Source organism: Neophocaena asiaeorientalis, unplaced genomic scaffold (assembly GCF_003031525.2).
Source record: "Neophocaena asiaeorientalis asiaeorientalis breed wild unplaced genomic scaffold, Neophocaena_asiaeorientalis_V1.1 scaffold59, whole genome shotgun sequence".
NCBI classification, from domain to species: domain Eukaryota; kingdom Metazoa; phylum Chordata; class Mammalia; order Artiodactyla; family Phocoenidae; genus Neophocaena; species Neophocaena asiaeorientalis.
The window spans coordinates 6788259-6815913 of NW_020174268.1; the positions used below are offsets into that span (position 1 = coordinate 6788259).

At 36.6% G+C, this 27655-nt stretch overlaps 2 long non-coding RNA genes across 3 annotated transcripts in view; one reads left to right on the top strand and one right to left on the bottom strand.

Annotated features, from left to right (window-relative positions):
• Positions 1 to 27655, bottom strand: part of LOC112406596 (uncharacterized) — a 102895-nt gene that overhangs the window by 63566 nt on the left and 11674 nt on the right. Inside the window, exons 2-3 of the long non-coding RNA XR_003004588.1 lie at positions 26605 to 26650; positions 18394 to 18481 (exon numbers count right to left, since the gene is read on the bottom strand). This is a non-coding gene — a long non-coding RNA (uncharacterized LOC112406596). The remainder of the gene's footprint in view (positions 1 to 18393; positions 18482 to 26604; positions 26651 to 27655) is intronic.
• On the top strand, positions 362 to 27092 carry LOC112406598 (uncharacterized). 2 transcript variants are annotated; one of them, XR_003004589.1, is made up of 7 exons: positions 362 to 1085; positions 6070 to 6106; positions 10413 to 10525; positions 14476 to 14599; positions 23199 to 23286; positions 24879 to 24974; positions 26905 to 27092. It is a non-coding gene; the product is annotated as an uncharacterized LOC112406598 (long non-coding RNA). The 2 variants fall into 2 exon arrangements; XR_003004590.1 differs by lacking the exons at positions 6070 to 6106; positions 10413 to 10525.

Below are 27655 nucleotides of genomic sequence, written 5' to 3' on the forward strand. Positions count from 1 at the left end.
CCCTCCTCCTGTCAAGGAGCCTCTGCCTGCCGAGCCCCGCCGCGCCCCGTCTCCGGCCCCGGGCGGGGGGTCCTGCTGACAGATCCGCTGGGCGGCGGCCGCTCAGCCGCAGCGCGTCCGCGTCCCGCTCAAACTGCAACTCCCCTCCCCCCACACCCCCGACTCTCCGCGCTCCCGCCACATTCTGCCCGCCGCCGCCTACTCAGACACCCAATTACCCCCAACCCTACCTCCTCGCATTTTTGGCGATTAAAATGAAGGCGGACCCAGTTCCCACTCCCTGCACCCCCCCACCGCCTGCCGGTCCCACCACTGCCACCTCCCGAGTCCCGCTCTGCTACTTCTTCAGGCTCTTACCGGCTGCGCCAACCCTGGCGAAGCTCCGCCAAGTGCCCTTTGCTCGAAGTTATTTTTGGCGATTTTTTTAGTAATTTTTCGTCTGAGTCCTAGTGGCAATACGCTCTCCGACAGGTTATCCCGTCTCTCCCGCTAGATTGATGAGATCAGGCATCACTCGAAAATGGCGCCGAAAGCGCTGAGGCTCCTCATTCAAATTCGTTAGAGCCAACCCCGCCGCCCCGGGGCATGCCGGGAACGCGGGCTGCCTCCACAGCTGTCAATACCGCCTCCTAACCTCCGTACTCTAGCTTTCCCGACACTTCTGCTCATGCGCAAACTCCTGCCCCAACCCCCCACGCCTTGAACATGCGCAGAATCATCGCTTGTTCACCGTTCTGCCTTCGCTTCCTCAGTCGCAGCCCTTCTCTTTTCTTGCGCGTGCGTGCAGCTCCTATGCTCAGCCTAAGAGGTAGAGGGGCCGTGCGGAGTGTGGGCCCGAGGGTCCGTAGATGACGTATCAGTCGATAGGCATTTATTCTACTGTTCGAGGAAAACAAATAAGGGTGCAGCTTAGGCGAAAAGAAAAACATCTTATTGCCAGTGTCTAAACTCCAACGGAATGTGTCTGAGACCGTGTGTATGGATACACGTGTACTTGAATCAGCCCCGCCTGTGTGTACAGCTCTTGCTGTAAGTCAACGCTTTACCGGAGCTATCGCACTTAAGCCTCAGAACAACTTTATGAGGTAGGTACTATTATCATTCTCCGTTTGCAGACCAGGAAACCAAGGCTCAGAGACGTTGTAAGTAATTTCCCTAAGGTAGCACAGGTAGCAAGCACGTGGACGAGTCCGCATCTGTCAGATTCTGGAGCCCGGGCCGTTCTCCACCATGCTGTGCGACCCAACCTGTGTGCGTCTGCGTGTGTGTGTGTGTGTGTGTGCGCGCGCGCGTGTGCTGGAGCCCGGTTCTAGTTTCCCTGTTATGAAGGCACTTTCACTGAATCTAGTTTCTCTCACCGCGTTCTTGTTATACATTCTGCTCGATTTTGGAGAGGTAAATGGGTTATTGGGCAGTCTTTGGGATCGCTTAGGGTGATTTTTAAAAAAACGGTTGGTAAGGGAACTTAATCTTGCAAAGACGGGTTTCTGTTGTGTCACGCACTGGTAAAGTAATAATAGCTAGATACCATATATTGACTGTACTCTGGGCTGCCATGGTGCTAAAATAAACGCTTTACGGTATGATCATGTTTACTGCCCACATCAGCCCTATGAAGTAGGCATTATCTTTATTTTACACAAGAGGATACCTGAGACTCAGATTAAGAAACTTGCCCCAAAGTTTTATAACTAGTAAGTAGAAGCACAAGACCTAGGCAGATGTGTCCAACGTCAAAAACTGGGCACTATGGTAAGACAGTAGATGATGATACATTTGTCAATACTGGAACACCTTCTTTAAAAATCTCTTTTAATCATTCATTTGCTTGAGAGAATTATCCTACCTGCCACAGGCTAGTTAAGATGGAAAAAAACCAAACTGCCATTGATTCTAAATGATTACATTTTAAGATTATTTTAAAACTGGTTGCTTTTTTTCCTGATCCCAAGTTACAATGAATTTTCTAAAGAATCCAACAGTTTAAAATCTGGGGCATTGCTACACTTATTTCTAGTTTTTGTTGTAAAACAACTTGTGATGAATCATAACTGAGTGTACAAAGACATACATCATTGTGAGGGTTAAATTAGACAACGCAGGTGAAAATGCCTGAAGTGCTAAGAAGTAAGGAAATGGGAGAAGGCTAGCATGGTTTGCATTATTGTGGTATAGTTGGAAGAGAAATGGATTTTAATAAGTTGACATCATCAAGAAGTAACATGATTGAGTAGTATGGGGCTTACGTCTCTATGGTACGTCTGTGCACTGGTTAAGTGAGTAGACTCTGGAACCAAACGGCTTGGGTTGGAGCTCAGCTCTGCTATTTACTAGCTTTGTGACCCTGCATGAGTTACTTTTTCTCAGTTTGATCTTTTGTAAAAGGATTAATGCTAGTACCTCAACCGGTTGTTGTAAGGATGTAAATGAGCTAATATATTAAAGGTATTTGAACAGTGCTTGGTATATTAGTGAATGTTAGCTATTGTTGTAAGTCAGTTATTAACACTGATCTTTTAAAATGGTTTCTTTAGAGGTATTTTAAAAAACTACATTTAGGGCCGTTAGGAATTAGCATTTGTGTTCAAGAGCCCCTTAAAATGATAAATCAACCTGACGAATTATTTTTGCCAAATAGAGTAATGATTTCTGTCAGATGAATAAAGACGTTAAGAGTAACCTAAGAAGATGGAATCGTCTTACTGCTTTTTCTAATTATTAAAGTTAAAGGGAAAGGGGAAAAAAACCACTCTAAAATGTAAAGTAAAAACCATCCAAATTTCTATCATCTAGAGATAAATACATATCCTTTGTAATTTAAAAATATACCTGTGGAGAGAATCAGCTAGGTGAAGTCTGGATAAGTGGTATATTTGGGGAATTTATTTGCAAGATTGTACTAGAACATCATGAATTGGTAAATTTTTAAATCCAGTCCCCTTTTAAGATTTATTCTGTCAAGAGAATTCCAAAGTGATGATGATATTAATAACTAATAACATTTATTGAGTACCTACAATGTGTCAGCTAAGCATGCATATCCATTTTCTCCTTGAATCCTCATAATAACTCATGAGGTGGGTGCCATTATTATCTCCCATTTTCCACATACTGAAGTTTATATAGAGGTCACTTTTAGAAGATTTAAGTCCTGTTTTAAGATCCTATTTAATAAACCAACAATCCTTCATTAAAGCTTCTTGATTCACTAATATGGGAGAAAACAAAATCAGGTAACTTGGCTCCTAAGCGTGAACCCAACTGGGAAAAAAAATGGTGTTTTGAAAATGAAGAATTTTATGTTTGACCACAAGGGGGTGCAAATTCCCGAGTTGAATTTTAAAGAAAAAAACGAGTACTTTTACTTCAGATCATCAGATTCACAGGTAAAAAGCTAGTAAGAATACCTTCCTTGAAGTTTAATACTCCACACAGTGATATACTTTATGAGAAGAAAGAACTCAATTATTTAGGGACTCAGCTGGGGTAAAAGTTGTCAACTTTCTTTCATTTTCAATACAGTGAAGAGTTAATCACCCTACCCCCACCCCTTTCCACCCACCCAGTTTGTTTTTCTGCATACTCTTCTTGACTTGTCATAAGAGTAAAACTGAAGTCATAATTTAAAATTTGAGGTTTTACTTGGAAACTGCAGTGCAATCACCAGCAAATGAATGGTAAATATGGGTAGTGTGGAGAGCAGAGGTCTTGTAATTTCAATGCTTTTTTTCCCTCCTGCCGTTTCTGATGAGTAAGCTGCGACTGATGGAATGTTGGCTTCAACATATTAGCTTATTTAGATAAAACTGTGAAAGCTATAGTTCTGTTCATCTTTTAAGGAAGAATGAAGCCTCTTAAAGAAAAACATTTTGAACAGTAACTCAGTATACACTGGTGAATGTTTTAAAAACAATTTGCATAGATGCAAATTGCATAGATGTAAAAGCTACATAAATAGCTTTTATTTTCCTGTTGGTCTTGTTTTTCTGAGGTGGACTTACTTTAAAAAAACTCTTTTACTTGGAAATAATTTCAAATTTACAAAAAGTTGCAAAAATAAAAATAGTTCAGAGAACACCCATATCATTTACCTCCTCTTTTGCAAGGTCTCTGTCTCTCTCCAAATATATATATATATATATATATATATATATTTCTTTATATGCAATTTTTTTTCTGAACCATTTGAGGTTAAGTTACATACATCCTGGCCCTTGATCCCTAAATACTTAAGTGTGTATTTCCTGTCAACTTCATAAATTTACATTGAGAAAATACTTCAGTCTACCATCCACATTCGCATTTTGTAGGTTGGTCCTTATAGCATTTCCCCCTCCTGTACAGGAGCCAGTCTGGGGTCAGGCACTACATTTAGTGGGTCTTGACTCTAGCTTCTTTTACTGAAACATTTCCACAACCTTTCTTTATCTTTTATGACCTTGATATTTTTGAAGAATATAGTTTCTCCCTCCACCCTCCTTTTTGATAGAACATTCCTTATTTTGTTTTTGTCTGATGTTTCCTCATGATTAAATTGAGGTTTTGCATTTTTAACTGAACCACTGCACAGGTGGTATTGTGTCCTTCTCAGGGTACCACTTCTGAAAGCACATGATATCCATATGTCCCTCACTGATGATGTTAATTTTGACCACCTGATCCATATATGGCCCGAATTTTCCAATGTATACTTACTGTTTTTTTCCTTCCTGGCAAATAAGCAATTTGTGGGGAAATATTTGAAGATAAAGCTTGCTCTTCATCAAAGTTCCCATTTAAATATAGCATCCATTATTGCTGATATAATTTTACCATGATGGTTGCAAAATGATTCAACAAATCTAATACTCCTTTCACATTTACCAGTCAGCCCACAGCATTCTACTGCAAACAGAGCCCTTTCTTCTCCTCTATTTATCTATTTATTATCTGCATTAACTTATGAATTCCTATGTTTTTCCATTTCTGTATTTACCTTGTTTTCCTGTATTCTTTCTATATTTATATGTGTACATATATATATATTTTTGTGTGTGTGTGTGGTACACGGGCCTCTCACTGTTGTGGCCTCTCCTGTTGCGGAGCACAGGCTCCAGGCGCGCAGGCCCAGCGGCCATGGCTCACGGGCCCAGCTGCTCCGTGGCATGTGGGATCTTCCCAGACCGGGGCACAAACCCGTGTCCCCTGCATCAGCAGGCGGACTCTCTACCACTGCGCCACCAGGGAAGCCCTATATGTGTATATTTTGTACATTTTTTTCTGAACCATTTGAATGTAAGTTACACACATCATGAGCTTTCACCTCTAAATATTTAAGCCCGTATTTAATTATTTTGGTGTTCGAATTGTCCCAGATTTAGCTAGTGGAAGCACCTTTAGTTTGGGTCCTATGTCTTTGTGGTATGCTTATATCATTTTTTGGGCGTACTTCCTTGCTTTCTGGTATAATAAGATGTTCCAAGTTTAGCTTGCGCTTACCCTGCCCTAGCCCTGGTGTTAGCTTTTTCTCCAGAGCCATTTCCTCTTAGTGGAGAATGGTATTAGAGATCAAGGTTAGGTATGCTCATTGCTGCTTCTTGGACCTTTCAGGAGACAGAGCTAGGAAATATATACATATATATGCACATTAAAATATGCATACACTAAGATGTACATATATGTTAATAAAATTAAGCTCATGTATATTATTATTTGTATTATAATTGAGAAGATATCATAGCAATATTTATAAAGTTCTGAATAAAGTCAGTGAAATCACAATCCACATTAACAACTCATACAATTTTCATGTTCCCTTAGTAAATATCTGTATGTATAATTTTATAGGGTCATAGTGTGAAATAGTTTTCTTTGTCTTTTTCCACTTAACATGTAAGAAGCATCTGAGTTACTATATCATTTTTACGATCTCATTCTAAATTTCTCTGCTATGTATCATTTAGCAGATTCTACCCTTCTTTTATTGGTGGACATCTAGGTTGTTTTCAATTTTTTGTTATTATAAATAATTCTGAAGTGAACATTTTTGTTTTCCTAATTAACTTTCTTATTTATTCATTTATTTATTAGACGATTTCTCAGAAGTGGGAATACCAGTTCCCAAAAGGTAGGTATGTTTTGATGGGTTTGATATGTACTGGCACACAGATTAGTCAAACATTTACCAAAGTCCATATGAGAATTGGATATATAGAGATGAGAAGTATGTAGTCCCTGTTAGCAAGGAGCTGAAAGTCTAATGGAAGAAAGATAAATTCTTTAAAAATTATAATTTGAAATGTACAGGAAGAACATTAACCCAGGTAAGGAATAGGTGGCTCAGGAAAGCTTTTTAGGAGGGAGGTGGTGGTTGAGCTGTGTCTTGAAGGATACCTTGGCGAAGCCTTCGAGGAACCAGTGTAAAAGAGAGCAGAAGTAGGCCATAGAGAGCATTTTAAGCAGAATCACTGGAATGTAAGGAAACAGAGGAGTCAGAAAGAACCTGGCATGGTCAAGAATATTCAGGTAGTTGTGTGATTTGTTGCCTAGGTGATTTGGATGAGTTGAGAAAGGTTAGCCTGATCAAGTGGATAGAGGTTAAACCATGAAGGGCCTTACCTATCACTTTTATATTGATGCAATTGAGAAATCTTAAACCAATGAGTAATATGATCAGATTTATATTTTAGAAATTCACTTTAACAAGGGTACTGGAGAACAGATTAGAAAATGCAAGAGCGGTGATAGAAAGTCCTGCAGAGGCTATTGTAGTATCTAGGCAAGAAATAAAAAAGTATTTGAACCAAAGAATTAGAAATGAAGTATAAACAAGATTGGATTTACTTACTCAGTATTAACTATGTAACTATTCCCAGGTAACTATTTAGCACCTACTCTGTGTTATGTATTGTTCAAGGTACTGAGCATATAGGGATGAGCATAACAGCCACAGTTCCTCCCTTTATAGTGTAGTCTACTGAGAGAAACAAGGATTAAGTTAATAATCATACAAATTACAACTGTGATAAGTACTATAGCAGGAAAACACAGGATGCCCTAAAAGCGTACACCATGGGGACCTAACACTGAAGATTTAAGTAAGGCCTTTCTAAGGTGGGACAGTTAAACTGAGACTTAGGAAGGAAGACCACTCTAGGCAAAGGAGGAGTGTATGTTAATGTCCTGAGCAGAAAGGACCAGTAAATTCAATGCCTATGAGGCTAGAGCAGAGTTAGCTAGGATGGAAAAAGTTGGAAGGTAAGACTAAAGAGGCTTAGGAGCCTTTGTATAATACATGGAGAAGAGAGAGAGGAGGCGTGTAGCAGGACTCCTAGGTTTCTGGTATGGGCAACTGAGTGTCTCTTGGTACCATTTCCTGAGGGAAAATAGAACAGGTTTGGTGGATTATGATATGTGAAATGTTTTTTTGTTTGTTTGATTTTTTTGTGGTACGTGGGCCTCTCACTGTTCTGGCCTCTCCCATTGCGGAGCACAGGCTCTGGACGCGCAGGCTCAGCGGCCATGGCTCACGGGCCCAGCCGCTCAGCGACATGTGGGATCTTCCCAGACCGGGGCACGAACCCGTGTCCCCCTGCATCTGCAAGTGGACTCTCAACCACTGCACCACCAGGGAAGCCCAGAAATGTTGATTTTTATATGCCTTTGGGCCAAGTACATACTTCCATCCTCTGTAGAGGTAACTGGATATTAGGATTGGATTTTTGATTTGCAAGTCTGGAATTTTGGGGAAGGTATGGTTTGCATGTTGTCTGTAGATTTACTAGTTGACCAATTGTAGATGGTAGTTTAAACTGTGGGATTGGATGAGATCACTGAGGGAGGTATGTAGACTGATAAAAAGGTTCAACACAATCTTGGAGAACACTGGTAGCTACACAAAAAATGTATACACCGGAAAAAAAATTTGCTATAAATAGTAAAGACACATGACAAACTAAAAAATATTTTTAACATATAAAGTAGGTAAAGGGTTAATATCCTCAATATATAAAGAGATAGGTCTATAAGAAAAATAGAGTTAACCAATACACAGTTAGCAAAAGGAGAAAAACAAATACAAGTTTTTCTTGTTTTTCTTATTCAAATAAGTTCTTGGAGAGGTTTTATTTATTAATCAAACTTTAAGTACTTAAGGAAAGCAGAAGTTATAGAAGTTATAAAATTCTAAATGCTAAATATTTAAGAGACCTCTTAAAAAGCATCCTTAAAAGTGATTGCTGTTAAAATTTACAAAGACTGGGCTTCCCTGGTGGCGCAGTGGTTGAAAGTCTGCCTGCCGATGCAGGGGACACGGGTTCGTGCCCCGGTCCGGGAGGATCCCACATGCTGCGCAGTGGCTGGGCCCGTGAGCCATGGCCGCTGAGCCTGCGCGTCCGAGCCTGTGCTCCGCAACGGGACAGGCCAGAACAGTGAGAGGCCCGCGTACCACACACACACACAAAAATTTACAAAGACTAACCAGAGTTTCAAGTTGAATTTAAAAGTTAAGGAAGAACTAAGTTTTTTAGTTCATAACTTTGATAAGAATTTAAATGACCCCTGAATATTCTTTTCAATGCACGAAAGACATTTAAAAAACCTCCTCACATTGATGGTATGAGTGAGTAAAGGCTGGTGGCAATGTAAATTAAAGCAGACCTTTTGGAAAGTAATTTAGCAATAATAAAAAAGATTATAGAAATAGTCATGTTTTTCCTGCCAGAAATTCCAATTTCAGGAGTCTAGGTGAAATAAATCCAAACTATGGAAAAAGATCTATATAGGAAGATGCCCATTCCAGCATATTAAATAAAATAGCAAAAAGGGGGGGGTTGGGTTGAAATGTCTAGTAGTAGTAAGATTGAGTAAACTGTGGAAAATTCACTGGATTTACTATTAGCATCATCACAAAATGATGCATACCAACTGGAAAAATGTAAGTGCAAGATGTAGAGGTATAATTAGGATGATTGGAACTACTTCTAAAACACACAGAGGAAAAGTACAAGAAAAAACTTTCAACGCATATCAAGGTTTTCTGATCAAAGCTAAAAAGATAAAAGCCAGTCTAAAATTTGGCATTGTTGACCCTGCCAAACTATCTTTCTAAGGAACATTGATAGTCTATGAGCTAGTCCAGTGATTCTTAAACGTTGAGAATTTGTTGACAGTTACAGATTCTTTCTCTAGAATCATGTGCATATGTGAACTGTTTGCACATAATTTTAGAGATGGATGATGGTCGATGGAGTTCCTGAAGAAAGGTAGAGGAAAATGATTCATTTATATGATAGGCATAATAATGGTTCTCCTAAAGATGTTCGTATCCTAGTCCCTGGAATCTGTGAATATGTTATGTTACATGGAAGGGAGTATTCAGGTTGCAGATAGAATTAAGGTTGCTACTCAGATGACCTAAAAATAGATTTTCCTGAATTATCCGAGTAGGCCCAATATAATTCCACAATTTTTCTAAATGTGGAAGAGGGAAGCAGAATAGTCAGTGTCAGGGTGGTGAGATGTGAGAAAGACTCAACCAGCTATTGCTGGCTTTGAAGATAGAAGGGAGCCATGAGCCAAGGAAGGAGGGCAACCTCTAGAAGCTGGAAAAGGCAAGAAAACAGATTCTTTCTTAGATCCTCCAGAAAGGAATGTAGCTCTTGTGGGATCTTAGTTTCCCGAACAATGATTGAACACCCCCCCCATCCCCGCACAGCAGTGAAAGTGCTGAGTCCTAACCACTGGACCACCAGGGAATTCCCCAATTCTGGTTTTGAGAGTTTCACAATGGCCTGGAATCTGTCTGTCCTTGTTCTGTGTCTTCAGCACAGTTACTGGCATTAATATTTAACGGGAATGAATGGAACTCAGCAAAGAGAGACAGGATCACCAATTGCTCTGCCACCTGAACAAATTTGAGAATTACTTGTTTTACTCTATTATGTTCTGTGTATTCTTATAATCTGTGAGTTAAAACTGCTCTAGATTGATTGTTAAGGCTGTTTTCTGAAATAAATTGATGTTTACTGAGTATCACTTATGAACAAGGTATTTTGTTTTAAGACTGTACTTGTTTATTATCATATATTTAAAACATTGTGCTATAAATAGCTATGCTTAGGATTTTCCCCCTCCAGGAATATTATAACTAGTAAACTAGAAGAATTATAATAAAAGGCAAAAAGAATAAGGTTTAACAATGGCTGGTTTGAAAATGTTTCTAATCTGTGTCATATATCCATAGCTATTTATTTTCTACTATGAGTTTTTAATTTTTCAAATTTAATATTTACCTGATAATTTCAAATAAGCTTCTAATCAGGTTAGTGTATTGGTAAAAATATTGTATATATTGGTAAAATACTAAATCTAAGTATTTTTCTGTACTTTTTTTTGTTTAACACATACATCAAAGTATTTTTTGTCTTTTTTAGGTCTGTGAAGTGTCAGACCTCAAGACAGACAACAACTGTTTCATTAGGTTCACAGTATCTAGTGCACTAATCATAAACCTGTACAACATTTACCGAAATCTGTTGGTAATGTGGTGAGTTTTTCCCACATATTCACCCATTTACATTCCCTTTTTAAAATGCAAGTGTGTCATTTATTTCAGATATTGACAGAATCTTTGTTCTGTGAAGTAACGTTGGTAGTTTCTTTTCCCTGTAGCTAATTGATACATTAAAAAAGCAATGATAAAATCCTCCTCAGAAGTAAGAGAATGGACTTAGGACATGGGGAGGGGGAAGGGTAAGCTGGGACGAAGTGAGAGAGTGGCATTGACATATATACACTACCAAATGTAAAATAGATAGCTAGTGGGAAGCAGTTGCATAGCACAGGGAGATCAGCTCGGTGCTTTGTGACCACCTAGAGGGGTGGGATAGGGAGGGTGGGAGGGAGACGCAAGAGGGAGGGGATATGGGGATATATGTATACGTATAGCTGATTCACTTTGTTATACAGCAGAAACTAACACAACAATGTAAAGCAAATATACTTCAATAAAGATGTTAAAAAATAATTTTAAAAGTTACTTAAATGGTTCATAACTATATGCTTTAATTAATTATGTACCAGTTTATAAGTACTTTATTATCCATAAATATTTTTGGATGACCCTTTAAAAATCACAAAAGGCAAAAAAAAGAAACTACTCTTAGTTTCTTTTTAGAGTATATCCACATTAGTTATAGGGGAGAAAATTTACACATGGATCAGGAAATATACTTCTGTTTGGGGAAATTTACTTTACATGGTTTAGAGCCCCAGTTTCTGAAAGTCATTTATAACAGATTCGTACATATTTTCAACTCTGATTCTGTTAGGATTATGGAGGTATAAGGTTTTTTTTCTCCTATATAAAGAATTGTTTTGCTTCCACATTCGTGGAACTAATATTATAGGTCTGAACTAACATTCATTTACAATTAATAATTATAATATTTAGTGAAGAAGTATGAACTACCCACCTCACAACCCATTACCAATAAGGATACCTGGAAACGGATAAACCCATTTGTTTGTTATTTACTTTCTAAAAAATTAGTGTGAAAATGCTGGCCTTAAATGATATATTAAATACAGCGTTTTGAAACATTGTTTTAAAATGATTTAAATTTCCTTAGTAAAGGAAATTTAGCCTATTCAGGTTTGGAATCGTAGAATATTAAAAGTTAAAACACACCTATTTGTAACTGCCCCCTGGAGCTGCTGAGAACAAACTCATTCCCACCTACATGTGATAACCCCTTAAGTATGACTTCTAGTACTTTCAACCATGAGGACAACTGAATCTCCATTCTCCAAACATCTATGATTTTAAACCCTTCACAGTCTTGGTTTCCTTCTCTGGTTGTTCTCCAGTTTAACAGAGCCTATCTCAAAAAGTGACACCCCAAATGGTAAATCATATACCATATATAGTCTAAAATACACAAGCATTGGTTAACTTTTTGTCTGGTCATTAAAAATGTGTGTATTTGGGGAGCAATTTAAGTAATAAAAAGGACTGGTAAATAATAGTCATGGATCTATTCTTGACCCTTTATCAAAGGAAAATTGAATAATAAACCTTACATTGAGTAAAAAAACATTTAAAATGACAACTCATGGCTTTGTCAGAGACTTTATTGACTTGGGATTAGCCTTGTCCTGGAAGTTGAGTAGGACAGGAATCTATTAACATTTATTTCTTATTCATTTCTAGTAAACAGAAGTAAAATTGGGACTCTCTGGTCTCTAGGAGATATGACTGAGGATGTATGACCTGTTCTCTATGACAGTTGAGCCTCATGCTACATTTTCTATTCTTAATATGTAAAAAAATTATCGTGTAGAACAAACCTATAGGGAAATAAGGAGAATAAAATACAGCACATTCTCTTTTGGCAAAGAAATGCTTACGTGTTTTAAACAAATTAACTTTTTAAGGCCGCTCTGAAGAAGTAATTTATTTTAAATAGGTGAACAGTTTACAGCTCTTATGGGAACACTTTTTCCTTACTTTTCTTCGTCATAGGATTAGGCCCTATGTTTTTAATTTAACTCCTTTAATTTTTGCTATTAACATTTAATTTACTTGATGACCCCATACTGTTAACTTTTGACCCAGTGAACTCAGGATGGTATATACAGACTATATACCTGATTTTAAAGAAACTCTTTAAAGAAAAATAATGTTTGAAGTGAACAGAAGATTAAATTCATTTCAATGTTCCATGTAGAGAAGTATCACACATACTTAACCAAAGAACATTTTTCCCCTTTGGAGGATGTATTTTTATAAACATGTGGTTTTTACAATTAGATGTTTATGCCATTGGCAAAACAACCCAAAGCTGATGTGACTGAACTGCAATATTTCTAATAAACTGTAAAATCACTAATACAGTATAGTAGATATGAAACCTTTTCCTGATAAGAAATTCTTATAGCATGTAGCTAAATCTAATGGTCCTTCCACCTACCTGTACTTATACCCAATTTCCTTTCCTATCATAAAATTGAAATTCCTAAAGTTGAATCCTTTCGATGTAAAAAATGTTAGTACATATAGTTGTTAATTGTGATAAAGTTCAAAGCTTCTTCTAAATTACTTGATGTAAAGATACTTTGTATATAACTTTTATTTGCCCTTAAAACTGAACCTGTGGACTTGCTTTTGAACATTTCCTCCCTAATTATAAAATAATATGAGTCCTATTATTTATTGAACTGTTTAAAATGCAGCTTAATGATTATTATGGATATCTTCAAATATGCCACATTTACTTTATTCAAAAATGAACAGATAGTTAAGCAATAACTGCTATATGCTAAACACCTTTATGTATAGGGGTATTAACAAGCCTTCTAATCTCTGGATGTAGTGCAAGCTATATATGTTTCTGTATAAAACTTCATGGTTTGCTAATAAGGTATCATGGTTGTTGTTCCTTAATTTAAATACTAAGGGAATGTTATAAAAGGTGTTTTCATTTCATTTTGTTTTTTAAATAAATGGAAGTATTTTTGTGTGTTTTTATAGCCATGGAGGGAAATAATGAGATTTTGCACTAGGGAAGTAATGCTTGGAATAGAGGTTAAAATAAGGTAAGAAAGCAGGTCTTAAGTGAGTAAATGGAGTGAAAAAAGCTGGAGTGGTAAGCGGTTTGGTCAGAGATCAAGATATTGGAGTCTAAGGCCATGGAGTAATTTCTTGGTGTGTGGCTCTGGGTCTGGAAGGCTGAATGAAGTGGTTATAAGATGGTGGAGTCAGAGTTCAAGGTTGTTGGATGGGTTGTCTGTATGGACATGGAAACGGCGCACAATAGCAGAAAATGCAGGGGAGGTGGATACTGGCAGCCAAGTGCCAAAGTCCTCGATGAGTAAGGGAGGGAGTGACTGGGCAATTAAGTAATGACAATGAAAGAGAGGAACAAGGACTAAAAAATTTCCAAGACTGTTAATCATGCCCACAAATGAAAAGTCATGAGGGCAAGGACTAGGTCTTATTTAATGCTGCAAATATTTGTTGAATTAATGAATAAACAAATGATGACTTTATCATTTTGAATAGTATTTATTCATGTTGAATAAGTATTTCTGAAAACTTTGTGTTTTTCTATTATAAGAAATTGGTATTAAAGAAGATACAAATGGGCAAGAGGTAGAAAAAGGTGAATAATCCCACACCCAGAAATAACCACTATTAACCCCTGTTATTAAATTTTCACAACTGTTTTTTGTTCATATATATTTCCTAGCAGTAAATATTCAAGTATAATGTACTTTAATTACTGAATAAGTATTCTACTATAGAGTATAAGGATGTACCATAGCAGTTTCTTATTTGGGAGTATTTATATTGATGCCTACCAGTTTTTCTCTGGTGAAAGGAACAATGTATCAATAATCGTTAAATTTTTGCCTTATTTATTTCCTTAGGATTCAGTCTTAGAAGTGGATTTTCCGGTAGGGTCTTCATAATGAGCCTATTTATCTTTATTTTAGGTCTACTTCTAACAGGCTTGTTTATATGCATTCTTATTCTATCCTGGATTGGAATCAGAAAATTGGACAGTGTTGCAGGTTCTGACTGATGCAGGCACACTGACAGTGATGAAAGTGAGAACTGGTAAGTAAAAGTTCTTCTTCACAGGAATAATGATGGGTGTTTTAAAAACTTGGAATCAAGTAAACTTTTCATGATTACAATAAGAAATGATTCATGAGCTGAATAACAGGATATAGCGGTCAGTTCAGAAATACATATTCAAATTAAATAAAAACCTCTATGAATAACCTACATTTATTGACAGCATCCAATTTTAGGAGAGATTTTTAAAAATCGTGAATAGGGACTTCCATGGTGGTCCAGTGGTAAAGAATCCGCCTTCCAGTGCAAGGGACGTGGGTTCAATCCCTGGTCAGGGAACTAAGATCCCACATGCTGCCGGACAACTAAGCCTGTGCGCCACAACTGCTGATCCCGAGCGCCTCCTAGAAAACCCGCGTGCTGCAAACTACAGAGCCCGCATGCTCTGGAGCCTGCGCACCACAACTAGAGAGAGGAAACCTGCATGCCACAACTAGAGAGAAGGCTGTGAGCCACAATGGAGATCCCGTGTGCAGCAACTAGGACCTGACGCAGCCAAAACAAAATTGTGAAGAGTCATCAAAGTCACTGCTCCTCAAGACTTTTTCACAAATGTGTGGTTTGGTCAATAGCAGAGAAGAGTGAATAATAGCCCTAGAAACTTGGTCCCAAGATAGAATTTTCTTTAGTTTCACATTTTATCTTAAATTTAAAATGAATGTGCATTATATACCGTAATAGTCCTATGGTTAGTATAAATACCACACCACGTGGTATACCATTTATACCATGGTTAGTATAAATGTTAGCACACCACAACTACTGAGCTTGTGCGCTTCAACTGGAGAGCCCACGTGCTGCAAACTACAGAGCCTACACACAACAACTACTGAGCCTGAGTGCCATAACTAGAGAGAAGCCCGCATGCAGCAACAAAGAGCCCGCGGGCTGCAACTAAAGCCCAACACAGCCATAAAAATAAATAAATAAATAAATATTAAAAAAAAAGAAAATCGACTGTTTAAACAAAAATAATAACAATGTATAATGGGGGTTACAGCATGCATAAGTAAAATATATGATAACAATAGCATAAAGGGCAGGAGGGGAAAAACAGAAGTATGATATTTGCTATATGTGAAGTGATATAATATCACTTGAAAGTAGGCTGTGATAAGTTATATATGTAGACTATAAACCCTCAAGCAACCAGTAGAATAATAAAACATTATTAGGTAACAAGCCAACAAATGAGAAAAAATGGAACCATAAAAATTCAATCTGAAAAAAGGCAGAAAAAGGAAGAAAGGAACAATAAACAAATGGAACATAGGACAAAAGGAACAAATAGAAAACAGTAAGATGATAGACTTAAATCTAATCATATCAAGAATCACATTAAATGTAAATGATCTAAAAATCCTTATTAAAAGGCAGAACTTATCAGATTGATAGAAAGACCCAACACACTTTACATATGAAAATGCAAATACATTAAGAATGAAAGGATGGAAAAAGATATACCATGCTGTTGCTCACCCTAGTCAAAAGAAAACTGGTGTGGCTAGATTGACATATAGAAACAAAGTAAGATTTCAAAGTGAAGAATATTACCAGAGATAATGAAGGTCATTTCATGATAATAAAGGGGCCAGTTAATCAGGAGTACATAACGGTCCTAAACGTTTATGCCCCAAGTAACAGTAGGTTCAAAATATGTGAAGCAAAAAATGATAGAACTGCAAGGAGAAACAGAAGAATCTACAATTATAGTCAGAGATTTCAGTACCCCTCTTTCAATAATTGCTAGAACAAGTTGAAACCTAGCAAGGATATAGTAAACTTAAACAACACTACCCACCAATATTACCTAATTGACTTGCCTAGAACATTCCACTTACAGTAGTAGAATACATATTCTCTTTACCATGAAACATTTACCCAGAGTGAGCATATTTTAGGCCAGGGGTCAGCAAACTATTGCCCTGGGGCCAAGTCTAGCCTGGTTTTGTATTGGCCTATGAACTAAGAATGGTTTTCACATTTTGAAAGATTTCTAAAAAAAAATATTGAGATTGTATGTGGCCCACAAAGCTTAAAGTATTTACTATCTGACCCTCTACAGAAAAAGTTTGCTGACCTTTGTTTTAGGTCATAAAACGTGTCTCAGTATATTTTAAAGGATTCAAGTCACGCTGAAGTATGACCTGACCACAAAGGAATTAAATAAGAAATCAGTAACAGAAAGCTAACTGGAAAATCCCCAAATATTTTGAAACAAAATAACATGTTTTTATATAATCCATTGATTAAAGAAGGACTCAAAAGTGAAATTAGAAAGTATTTTGAACTGAAGGAAATAAAAATATAACATATCAAATTTTGAATAAATGAAATGCCTATATTAGAAAATACAAAAAAATCTCAAATCAATGACCTCAACTTGATGTTAAGATACTAGAAAAAAAGAGCAAGTTAAACACAAAGAAGCAAAAAAGAAATCATGAAATAATAAAGATCAAAGTAGAAATCAATGAAATGGAAAACAAAAATCAATTGAGAATATCTGTGGAATCAAAGCCTGGTTCCTTGAGGTCAGTAAAGTTGATAAACTTTTAGCCAGACTAGTCAGGAAAAAAAAAAAAAAGACACATATCAGGAAGACAAGTAATCAGGAATGAGAGGAGATGACATCATTACAAATTCTACAAATAAAAGATAATAAGGGGATATTATGAACAACTTTAGGCAAAAAAAAAAGTCAACAACTTAGATGAAATGGCCGAAGTCATTGAAAGACATAAACTACCAAAGCTCATTCAAGAAGAAATAGATAACCTGAATGGTCATTTGTCTGTTAAATTATTAGTTTAAAATATTCCCACAAAGAAAACTTCTGGTCCATAGGGCTTCACTGACAAATCCTTCCAAACATTTAGGAAAAAAAAAATACGAGTTACAGTCTTCCAGAAACCTGAAGAGGAGGGAATACTTCCCAACTTGTTCTTTGAGGCCAGCCTTACCCTGATACCCAAACCACACAAAGACATAACAAGAAAACTCAGGCCAATCCCCCTCATAAACATAAGTGTAAAAATTCTAAACAAAATTTTACCAAAATCCAACCATATATAAGAAGGATAGTATTATTGCGTGGGGTTTATCCCAAGAATACAGGATTGGTTTTAACATTCAAAAATCAATGAGTATAATTCACCATATTAAACTAAAAAAGAAAAATTGATCATCTTAATAGATGTAGAAGAAAATTTGACAAAACCCAATTTTCATTTCTGCTATTAAAAACTCTCAATAAACTAGGAATGCAAGGATACTTCTTCAACCAGATAAAGGGTATCTACACAAAACCTACAGATAACCTCATACCTACTGATGAAAGACTGCATGCTTTCTAAGATCAGGAACAATACAAGGATTTCTGCTCTTATCACTTTTATTCAGTATTGGAGATTCTGACCAGTACAATCAGGAAAGAAAAGGAATAAAACAATTTCAGATTGGAAAAGAGAAAATAAAACTGACATAATCGTCCATCTATTCCACTTGGTGGAATTGACAAAAAGCTGCCAGAATAAGTGAGTTTAGCAAGATTGTAGGATAGAAGATCAATATATAACCATCATTTATATTTCTACATTCTAGCACCAAATATTAAAAATGGAAGTGCAAAAAATACAGAACATTTACAATAGCATAAAAAATATGAAGTTCTTAGGAATAAATCTGAAAAAGGCATGAAAGACCTGTACACTGAAAACTACAAATAACACTGAAAGGAATTAAAGATGACTTAAATAATTGGAGAGATTTACCTGGCTCATGGGTTCATATTGTTAAGATGTCAGTTCTCCCCAAATTGATCTAAAGGTTCAGTACAGTCCAAATAAAAATTCCAGTAGGCTTAAAAAAAAAAAAAAAAAAAAAGCTGAGAAGCTGATTCTAAAATTTGTATAGAAATGCAAAAGATCTAGAATAGCCAAAACAATTAAGTTTTATTTATTTTTTTGTTTACTTATTTATTGCTTTTAGGTAACTTTTGGAGGCAAAGTAGGACTTAAGGAAGGTAGCATTGGTGACCACCCAGAGGGGTGGGATAGGGAGGGTGGGAGGGAGATGCAAGAGGGAGGAGATACGGGGGTATATGTATATGTATAGCTGATTCACTTTGTTATAAAGCAGAAACTAACACACCATTATAAAGCAATTATACTCCAATAAAGATGTTAAAAAAAAAAGTAGCATTGGAATCAGACAGATCTGGACTTAAATCCTAGCTCTGCCCACTTACTGTCTACATTATCTTGAAGATATAACTTTACTTGGGCCTCAGTTTTGCCCATCTGTGAAATGGGTTAATAATACCTCAAGAAGCTGTTGTGAATATTAAATGAAATAATAAATATTTGAGCACTTAACACAGTGTCCGACATACAGCATGTACTAAATAAATGTTCCATTGCTAGCTACTATGAAGATACTTCTACATAAATGTAGGAATCCAAAGCCATATTGGATTAGATAATGGTAAGATGCTGAATATATTTTATGATATAATCTTCTGTTTACAGAAATCGTACCACAAAAACCCTTAGTTCAGGGAGGGTCAAACTTGATCCTTTGCTATTTAAAGAAACATGTAGGGTAGCACATTCTAAAATTGAACCTTCTTTAAAAGTGCTTTTTAATTTAGTTCCATAGCCAAGATTTGCTTTGGGGATGGAAATTTATGTTGGTCTGACAGTTTTACATTAAAACAAGCCCCACATTTAAGGGCTAAATAGTTTGGATGACTTGCATTAATGTACCTTTTATACTTTTTGAAGCCATAGCCTTTATACGGGAGTGCCATAGACTTTATATGGGAGTACCATAGTCAAAGAAAAGTTTTAGGTATTTATTTTGTGTGTTTTATCTTAAGGCACATAATTTGTTTAAGCTGGCTAGGAGGACATTCAATTAAAAATTCAGAACATTGAGTGAGATAATCCAGAGAAACAAAGTCTTTTAATTTTATTCATTCAGCTTGTTATTCTCACCCACTAAGGGGTCAGCTAACATGAAGAGATAATGTTTAATAAAGGACAGCTTTGTCTGACCTGAAGGAGAGAGTTCCAAAGCTAGATTACCTCTTTTGAAATTGCTTTGAAATTGCTTTCCTCATCTTACAATCAAAGTTCATATGCAGCCATTTGATGTTGTTTATTGCATTCCCTTTTTAGCCCATAGGGTTTCAATCTATTTCTATATAATGATGACTTTCATATGTCATCAGTAGCTTATTGAAAAAGCTTGAGTCCTCTGTCTTCTAGTGATATCCCACTTAGATCTGACATTAAGTTCATTTTTTTCCTTCAAGCTATTTTTTCCAAATTTCGTGGCTATTATCGGTGACAACACAAATTTTGGGACCTTCAAACTTAAAAATCTTAGGTTCATTTCCTTCTTTCCCTCCCATAGGTAAACAGTTGCTAAACTTGTTACTTCTTATAGCTACTTCTCTACAGTGGTACTTGATATATCCCTTTTCATTTTTAAAATTGCCCATTTAATCCAAGCTCTTAAATGTCAAGTTTGTATTGTAGCCTCTTGTATTGTATTGTATAGAATTATATTGCAGCCTCTTGGTATTCTCCCTAGCCCCCATCCTATCTTATCCCTTTCCCCACTAGTCTACACAAAACATAAAATACTTTCCATCAAACACTCTGTAGAGAAGTATTGCTCGGTGAATACAGAAAACCTGATTAAGTAGAAAAAAGGAATTTAACTGGAATCTCCCTTCCTTTCAGTGATTCTACTTGAAAGGAACGGAGGAGAGCAGAACCTTCAGGTATTGAATCACGACTTTGACAAATACCACATGGGAGACGTGGCTGGCAAGAGACTGATAATATACGATAGAAACCATTGGAAAGATAAAAGGAGCCATAAAATTCAACTTCTGCTAGCCATTCTTTCCCTTTTTGCTCTCCATACACCTCAGCTGGGAATCTTTATATGTGCAGTATTTATTTGGCTTGTGTTATCCTGGTCATTATAAAGTTATCTAGGAGGCTAAGAGAGCTGACCAACTGAGAAAGGAAAGCAGTCTGTTCTGACAGTGACGACAAAAGGAGTTCAAGTCATACCAAACATCTTTCTCTCATTTAGAAACATCCTAGTATTTAAGACCTAGTATTTCATTTCTCTCTACTCCCATATTTGTGTTCTCTGTTCTAATCGTGTCTGTGAGATGACGTGCCTATTCCTGCTCTGCAGTAGTTCTGTATATTGTTGCATCTCTAGTGCCTCGAACAGTGCCTAGCACATAGCACATAGGAAGCACTCAGTAAATATTTGATGAATGAATGAATGGTTATCTTTTCTCTCTGGCAATCCAAACCCATTGCCACTTTCAAAAAATCCACATGAGATTTTCCGATTCCACTAAACTTCTGTCCATATCAATCTAGTTTTAAATCACTTCATTTTGCACATCCCCTTAGCAATTATTTGTAGTTTGTACTTGATTAATATACTCTTATTATGTTACTTTTCACATATTCCTATATCTTTTCTATATATGTTGTATTTTCAACTAAAAGATAATGCCTCAAGTATTAAATACTGTATGTGCTGTTCAACAATGCCTCATGTGCTGCAGGAAGATAGACCCTCAATAGATGGGCAGGCTACCTACCTCCTTTTGAAACATATTCTCTGGATCAGTGTGATCTGCCTTGAAAGGGAGTTTAGATACATAGGTTCTGTTTGTTTGTATTTCACTCATATATTGTGTGACTTTGAGCAAATTCATTCCTTCAGTGTTCAGTTTAAGAACAAATTAAGAAAAGAAACAGTTTCCTAAAGAAAAACATTTTAGAGTTCCAGAAGCATTTGTATGTTGGTAACATTTCTCCAGAAATAGTTAATGTAATATACAAGTCTGGACTGGTCAATTTTAATCTTTCCTTGGAATTTCCATAGAAAAGTCCATGTAGCAGAGACACTGAAATAATGTTATATAGAAAATATTAACTATAGAAAGAACCATAGCTTCTTCATAGAGAAGAACCAGAGATAATATCCTGGATTTTTGCAGTACTTAAGCTACTCCTTAGTCGTCTCACAAAGGAATTTAGTGCAGAGGAACACATTCAAGGAATTACTGAGGTTCAGAATAAGACTGTACAAAGTGTAAGAGTGTTTTCTATAATAGTTTCTATAATAGTTTTCAAATAGTTAAATTAAGAGTCATTCATTCTCTGGCCTCTTTCTCCATCTACACTGTCTTCTGGCAACAATAAAGTACACCCTATACATGAAAGCAATTTCTAACAATGCCAAATCAACAGCAGTTTCTAGGTCATTTCCATTCCTTCCTCCATGAAAATGTACAACATTTAGGTTATTCCATGTATTTCCCCCATGCCCCAAAATTGTTAGGTTGCCAGAGAAAACTGATCAGGTAATGAATTACTGTTTGCCTTCAGGTAGTCATTCTAAGTACATACAAAATCATACATTAACATGAAAATATGAGGGGAAGAAAAACATCAAACCACAGAATTCAGTTTTAGTTTTACTGACATTTATATACCACACTTCCTGTTTATGATTTCAAAAGTGCAGCCATGCAGTGCTTCTATTAAAAACTGAGTAATTGGGAACACTTTTGAGGATTAAAATGGCAACTTACTCAAAGGAACCCCCCCCCCACTAAATTTACTGTTTGTGGAATTGTTACCTTTGTTGTGTAAAAAGTTGAATATTTTTCGAACATCATTTACTAATAGTGTAATTAAAAGGGAACTTGATGGCCTTGTGCCTTTAAAACAAGCAGCCCAGTCAAGAGTCTTAGTTCTGAATTTGACTAGTTGATGGGATAGGGAAACCAAGCCAACGCCCTTCTAATCTATATCTATCTATATCTATATATCTATAAAGGTAATTGTTGCAAACATTTGCTTCTTCCCCCTCATTTTGAGATTTCAGTTGACTGTTGTTATGCATTAACAATTAGTTCTGGCTGAAGGAGGGAAAGGGTAGAAGTGAATACAATTCTTAAATGAAAGGTCCTTTCTTTCACTACTAATTTATTCTATTTGAAGCATAATTGTGTGAGTTAATTTAATTTTGGTGATCACTTCAGAATGTGTGTGTGTGTGTGTGTGTGTGTGTGTGGAGAGAGAGCACCCAAGTGAGCAGTGGCTGCTAGTTAGACATCAAAATCCATGTTCTCACTTCTTGGCCATACAGATAAGCTTATTCCCAGCCTCCCCTGCAGTTAGCTGTGGACATGTGACTTAAGTAGCTGTGGACATATGACTTAAGTTACAGCCAATGGAATGAAAATGGAAGTTATATGTACTACTTTGAGTCCCCGCCCCTAAAAACTCCCCTTCCTACGGGCTGAAAGAGAAAAGACGCCCAGGGCTGAAAGAGAAAAGACGCCCAGGGAGATATTGGAACTTTGGTACTGAAAGCTTAGGTACAGAAAGACCTTGAAAACTAAGTACTGAAGTACTTGTTTATTTTAGCAAGAAACAAACTTGAGCCATCATACATTTTGGGGTTGATCTGTTAATGACAATTAGCTTACCGTAATTAATTCAATGTACAAAACTTATATTTGCAGTGTCCTCTGATGTACAACTCCAGTGGGCAACATTTACATTGTAATGTATGTAAATGACATTTCCTGAAGCACAATTAAGAGGCTACAGGTATGTATACATATGGATATATATAAATGTTCCCCCCAGGGGTTGTGTAGCATTGTAGCTCTGCCAAACCGACTCCAACTTCTCTCTTGGGTTTTATTTTGTAGGAGCATCCATTTGTGTAAAGGCACTTTCCTTTCGTGTTTGTGGTAATAAATTAAGGTGGAATGGATCATCCAACAAGAATCTTAAGGGGAAAATGTATACTTATGAACCACATCAGACCTCTTTGTTAGATTTGTTCAACTGTGTTAGCTACAGACTCTTATAACCTATTACCCTCTGGCATGCATTAGGCCAACAGAGTGTTAGCAGCGCCCTTCCCCTCTGCCCGCCAAGCTTACTGTTGTGAGTCATAAAAACTTTTCTGGGCTTCATTTTCCTTTTCTGCAAAATGAGAGCTGGATTATATGACCCCAAAGATCCCTTCACTAAAATTCTGCTATCTATGACTGCAAAGTCCATAGCTATTCATAGAAATAATTGTTAATGTGAATGTTCCTTTAGATTCCAAATTGATACTGTATAGGTGCTTAAAAGTAACTTGAAGCTATAAAAAAGATGTTTAACTTGCACCAGTTCACAAAGAGGCACAACAGAGGTTCTACTTTTTTCCCAAACAAAAACTATTAAATTGAAAAGATTTTTAACTCACTCAGGATAGTTTTTAGAGTAGTTATAAAGCACTATGTCACCTCTCTGATTTCTTTACTCAGTTGGTGAACTATCACACCAATGCAGAATTTGACATTTATTAAAACAATATACTTGGGCTTCCCTGATGGCGCAGTGGTTGAGGGTCCGCCTGCCGATGCAGGGGACACGGGTTCATGCCCCGGTCCGCGAAGATCCCACATGCCGCGGAGCGGCTGGGCCCGTGAGCCATGGCCGCTGAGCCTGCGCGCCCGGAGCCTGTGCTCCGCAACGGGAGAGGCCACAACAGTGAGAGGCCCTCGTACCGCAAAAACAAAACAAAACAAAACAAAAAAAACAGGAATCAATCTTATTCTTTCCAACGTCTGTAGCCTTCCTCATGCCATTTTCTTCCCACCCCCAGTATAAATAAGAGCATAATGGAAGAAAGGTTTTAAGGAGAGATGCACAGACAGTGAATTTTAAAACTTGAAGGGATTTCAGAGATCATTTAGTCAAAATTCATCGTTTTGCAAAGGAAGCTGACACTGGAAAATTAAATGTCTCACTTAAGGTCTCGATATCACCATTGCTACTTGCCAAAACCTGGGTTTCCTTGATCCCCAAATCTGGCACATTTTACCTTCTACTGTAACATGCTTCATCTGAGGTTGGGTCAGACCAGATTAGAGAGAGTACTTTTGGAGAGGGTGGGTACAGGGCACAATGGTAATGGAATGGTAATGATCAGAGTCATAAAATATCTGTGGAGATCATCTATTTCCTAATAATTCTAAATCTTTAACTTTTTTCTTACTCAGTACTGCTTTAAAAATTCTTGGGGGAGAACTCAGATCACTTCTTTGTCTCACATAAATAACACTAAGTAATAAAAGTGACTAGATTACAACTTATGACTTTTACTTATTTGTTCATTTACTTTTGTCTGTCTCTTCCACTAGAATGTATCTTCCAGGAGGGCAGGCCTATATCTTTTTGCTTACTCCAGCTCCCGTCTAGCAAGTGTTTGACACATAAAAGATGTTCAGTAAGTACTGGTGAGTGAATTATTAAATCATAACTACTACAAAGCAGTAATCTTATTTGCTTTGGCTCTATTTCTTCTGGAGGTTTTCCCAAGTTTTGTGATTCCATCACCATTCTAAATTAATTTTAGAATTGGGTGAACGTGCTCTATTCTTCATATGCTCTGAAGTTCAGTCTAGCACAATTGAACTGTTCTATAATATTAATTTTGGTACTCTTAAACTCTTGTGCCAAATTTGCTAAATTTGGGAATGACCTTGATCTGTAATTTTATTTAGGTTTTTATCCACAGATGAATGTGTAATTCACCACCATGAATTAGTGGTGTGCATGTGAAATTAAACTGATGGTGAGTCAGGAGGCAACACTGTTGGGTGAGCAAATTTGGAAATAGGAAAAAAGAGATGGTAAACCTTGAAAAATAGAAATATTAGGCTGAAATAAGTATACATTTAAACTTGTATCTCTAAGTTTCAAGCCTGATAAAAAGAAGTAACTAATATTTTGAAGAGTGGATTTTTCCTTAAAGGTAAGATATTAAAATAAAAACAAAGCAAAACAAAAACACTGAGCCTAAATTTAAACATTAATCTCAATTTTAAAAGGTAGGCCTCATACCTTTTTCTCCTTAGGTTTATTTTCAATATAAATATATGTAGAGAATTAAAAGAGATATATATTTTTTTAACAGCAAAATTTTTACCAGATGAAGAAGCTTAAAAATGTTGGCCTTGTAGTCTATTTCTAGGAATTCATCCTAATTTAGGAAATAATCTGAAATGCGAAAATAGATTTATGCATAAAAAGTTCATAGCAACATTATTTATAAGAAAGTAAGGAAAATAGCTTAAATGACCACTTAAGGAAACACTACTCCACACAAGGATCATTAATGCAGCCACTGAAAATGTTTTTAAAGAGTTTTAAATAACTTGAGGAAACATTTCTGATAAATTGTTATGAAAAACAGACAGTGTGCTCAAGCAAACAGTTTAAACTTCATAAGCTTAAAAAACTGCGTGGAAATATGTCAACCAATAGTCAGTTAACTCTAAATAAAGGAATTATTGGGTTTTTTTTTCTTGCTGTCTCTTTAAAAAGTATTTTTTCTTTATTTTATTTAAACATATTTTCAAATTTTTCTTCACTTACATGTACTACTTTTATAATCAGAAAAAGAAACCTATTACTTGGCGTAGATGTGTTTATGTCCCAATGATGTGTTTTCAGTATCATCACGAGTATAAATATTGTTGCCCAAAAGAAAAGTTTGATATTGATTTAAATCCAAACAATGGAGTTTCCAAAACAAACACTGGTACATATCCTATAACTTGTAAAATTATAGTGGTTTAATATAATTTATTAATTATTTCGACATAGCAGGCTCTTAGTATGTTCGTTGATGATGAGATGGTTAGAGAAGGGATACTCAATTAATTTACCAAGTTCCTTGAATCTGTCAGTTAGCAACTCTCCCACCAAGAGATTAATGATATAGTCCTATGTTAAAAAGTTGTCCATAAAAATCTCCCTTAGTTTGTGTGGTACACTTTTGCAAACTATTATTTTGTACTTCAAAAAGAGTGTCTTAAGTGCTAATTTTTTACAGACACAAAAGGGAGAAAAATTGATTCTTACCTTGTTTATGTTGGCCAGCTGTGAGCTTCAAATAAGATTCTGTGATCTGTAAACCACCAGTAAAAAAGGTTTTTTGTGGAAATAACTGGCAACAATACTTACCTTGTAAGGTTGTTATGTTTTAGAAATCATGTATGTAAAGTACCCAGCATAGTACATGGCACCTAGGCATTCAGTAAATGGTGGCTGTTATAATAATACAATATATAATATTACTATGACATTATCTGTTATATATATAGGTTGAGTTGAAAAAATATGAAGTGCAGTCTATTTAAAAACATTATTCTACACTTTCAGATAAAAATGGGGAGTGAAGGCTGATCACAAAATTTTCCTGCCCTAATACTTTACAAAATAGTTTGCGCGAAAAAAAGAACAGTAAAAACTCCTTTAAAAACCTTACCAGGGACTTCCCCAGTGGCGCAGTGGTTAGGAATCTGCCTGCCAATGCAGGGGACACAGGTTTCAGCCCTGGTCCGGGAAGATCCCACACGCTGCGGAACAACTAAGCCTGCGGAACTACTGAGCCTGTGCTCTGGAGCCCGCGAGCCACAACTGCTGAGCCTGAGCCTGAGTGCCACACTACTGAGGCCCGTGCGCCTAGAGCCCGTGCTCCGCAACAAGAGAAGCCACCGCAATGAGAAGCTTGCGCACCGCAACAAAGAGTACCCCCCGCTCGCAGTAACGAGAGAAAGCCCGCGCACAGCAACAAAGACCCAAGGCAGCCAAAAATAATTAAATAAATTTATTAAAAAATTACCAGAAGCAGCGAGAAAAAAGAAAAGTCTGCAACCTAAGCCAATGAAGGCCAAAATAATACTATTATTCCAAAATAAATAAATAAATAAATTTGGATCAGCAAGAAATGAAATAAGCATGGCTGGAAATCAAATTCTCACCAAAAGAAAAGACTGGCAATCCCAGCACATTCCCTAGTCAATTCATCAAGATGATTATGCCTTGTCTCCTCTCTCCTAAATCTCCCACATTTCCCTGCTCCTCACTTCGAACATTTTATTGATAAATAGAAGCTATCACAAGAGAAACT